Source organism: Theropithecus gelada, chromosome 4, assembly GCF_003255815.1.
Source record: "Theropithecus gelada isolate Dixy chromosome 4, Tgel_1.0, whole genome shotgun sequence".
In the NCBI taxonomy this organism is placed as follows: Eukaryota; Metazoa; Chordata; class Mammalia; order Primates; family Cercopithecidae; genus Theropithecus; species Theropithecus gelada.
The window spans coordinates 11,393,232-11,395,957 of record NC_037671.1 but is presented as its reverse complement, the minus strand read 5'-3'; positions in this window follow the sequence as shown (position 1 = coordinate 11,395,957).

The window sequence follows — 2,726 nt, the reverse complement described above, 5'->3', positions numbered from 1 at the left end:
AGACAACTACTTATGTGGGGACAGGTAATTTGGGATGTGATCCTAGTGAGAAACAATGAGAGAATGGAAGGGAGAATATAGACACAATACAAGAATGCGTTATTGAAGTTGCTGTTGTGAGAAACCGGAATTCAATTTCACTAGGACTTTTTGAAAAACACACAGAATGGCCTACAAAACTATCTTGCTCAAGCGTAAGAAGCAGGAGAATTTATCCATCAGCGACTGTCACCCCTTGGTTGAAGGGCCCCGGATGTGTTGACTTACCAGCACTTCAAAGCTGTGCAGGGCAGGAGCTGAGAGAGCTACTGCTGGAATCTGTGAAGTCCGAAGAACCTCAGGGAAGAAAGCAAAGAGGCCTGGTAAATGTGGGAGAGGAGAAGCTGTCAGGGAGAAGAATGTGGAAGATTGCATGAAACTGCCCCTCCACAACCAAGTCAGAAATGAGAGGTGATGCTCAGAAGATGTGAGTCACGACACCAAAGGTTTCTGACACGACAGGATTATTAATTTCTTAAAAATTTAAAACCAATTCCTAGGGCCAGGCGCGGTGGCTCACACCCATAATCCCAGCACTTTGGGAGGCCGACCGGGTGGATCACTTGAGGTCAGGAGTTTGAGACCAGCCTGGCCAATATGGTGAAACCCCATCTCTACTAAAAATACCAAAATTAGCTGGGCATGGTGACAGGCGCCTATAATCCCAGCTACTTGGGAGGCTGAGACAGGAGAATCGCTTGAACCCAGAAGGCAGAGGTTGCAGCGAGCTGAGATGCGTCACTGCACTCCAGCCTGAGCAACAGAGTGAGCCTCTGCCTCAATCAATCAATCAATCAATCAGTAAAAAACCAATTCATAGCTGCAAGTCTTTTTTTTTTTTACCACATGGTTATCACAGGAGTAAATGAGAAGTATCATAAGAGAGTCGATATTTATTAAACACCTACTCTGTAATAAGTACTACTCCAGATAGTCTCTCGTACATTTCACATTTGACATGTAAAAGTATTTCACTGACATGGTAGTCAGAGAAGAGCTAGGTGACATTTGAGCAGTGACTGGAAAACAATGAGGAAGTAAGCTCTGTGGACATCTGAGAGGGCAGTGTTCCATGCAGAAGGAACAACAGCTACAAAGCACTGACGCTTACTGTGCTTGGAGACAATTAGAAAAGCTCCGCAGTGTAGCTTGAACGTGACCCCTCAAGAACAAGTTCAGTCTTAAAAGTCAGAATAAGAATTTTGAACTTTAATGCGCTGGTAAGCCACTAAAAGGTTCTGCACAGAGGAGTGGCATATTCAAGTTCTAACGGGATCACTCTAGCTGCTGAAGGCAACTATGTAGAGGAATAAAGGGAATGTAGAAAGCTATGCTCACAGCTACGGCAGTGGTCCAGGCATGAGCAGATGGTACCTTGTACCACCTCTTGGACCTTAAGTTGTTTTATACTGCCATTTACTTTCTCATGGAAACCCCTAATTTCTTCAGGACAGGAAGCTCATACGCATAGTTTATGAATATGACCTATACATATGCCCATTTAATAGAGGCTTGATAAATAACCATCATATAAATGGCTAACAGTAGTACTAAATCCACATTATACAGTGACGATATGGCATCACCGAAAGATTTTGTCATTTACTATCTCTTGAGGAAATTTAAGTTCTCTAAGCCTCAATTTCAACATTCCTAAATGTTGCTACCACCAGCCTAACAAGGTTGGCAAGTATTAAATGAAAATGTCTACCCAGACCTTTTTTTCTCACCACCAAAGTAGGTGCCTTGTTTTATTACAAACTCTCAATCCCAATACAAGACACAAACGTTACCCTTTCTGAAGAGTGCCTATAAAATTTTAAAAGTTGTACATAACTGACTGGATTCTAACATATATATTAATCCAATTTATCCCTTTCTGGTACCCAAGGCATGCTTTCAAAAATTGTCCATCTTCGTTACAGTAATATTTTCCTTAAGTGTCCTCTGAAAACGGCTCATCCCCAAACCGTCTTGGATTTTACATTATTACATCTCAGTAGTGACAGATGTGGCCCTAAATGCGGGGAAAACGTTTACAAAAATTTTGATGGCTGGTCCTCAAGCTTTGAGATTTACCTTCCAAGAATTAAGCAGCACTATCAAAACAATGCTGGCAACATTTTTATGAGGTTGCAAGGACCACAGTTGCTGCCGCTACAGGATGAGTAAGAACGTCAGAAGCAACACAAGCTTTACTTCGGCCCATCTTCACCGGAGAAGCCCCTATGAATCCGGCAAAAACATAAAAACAGGTACTGTGACTTTGCCGTATCTCATTTACATCAAGTAGCAAGAATAAGGAAGTCAAGGATTTTGAAATCTGGCTCCAACATTCTCCACTTGGTCGCGTTCTCAAATCTCAGCCCAGGGCCGCTGACGTAAAGTCGCCACTCGTGGGCACCACGGGCTCGGGGGTAGCCGGCAGCTGAAATCCGGGGGACTTCAGAGGCTTGGAGGCCAGGAGCAGGCAGAGCGCCGATGGGATAACGAGATTCTCCAGCAGATCGGCGCTCACCGCCCTACTCCATTTCAGCGGGTAGAGGTAAGGGCTGAAAGGTGACCCTCGCACCGCCGAGCCACCTTGGCAGTGCCTGCCTTGCGTCTCTACCCGATAGAGCATGCGCGGGAGGTAACGGCGCGCACGCCGGCGGCGGCCACAGGCCCGTCGGGAGGCGGGGCCACGC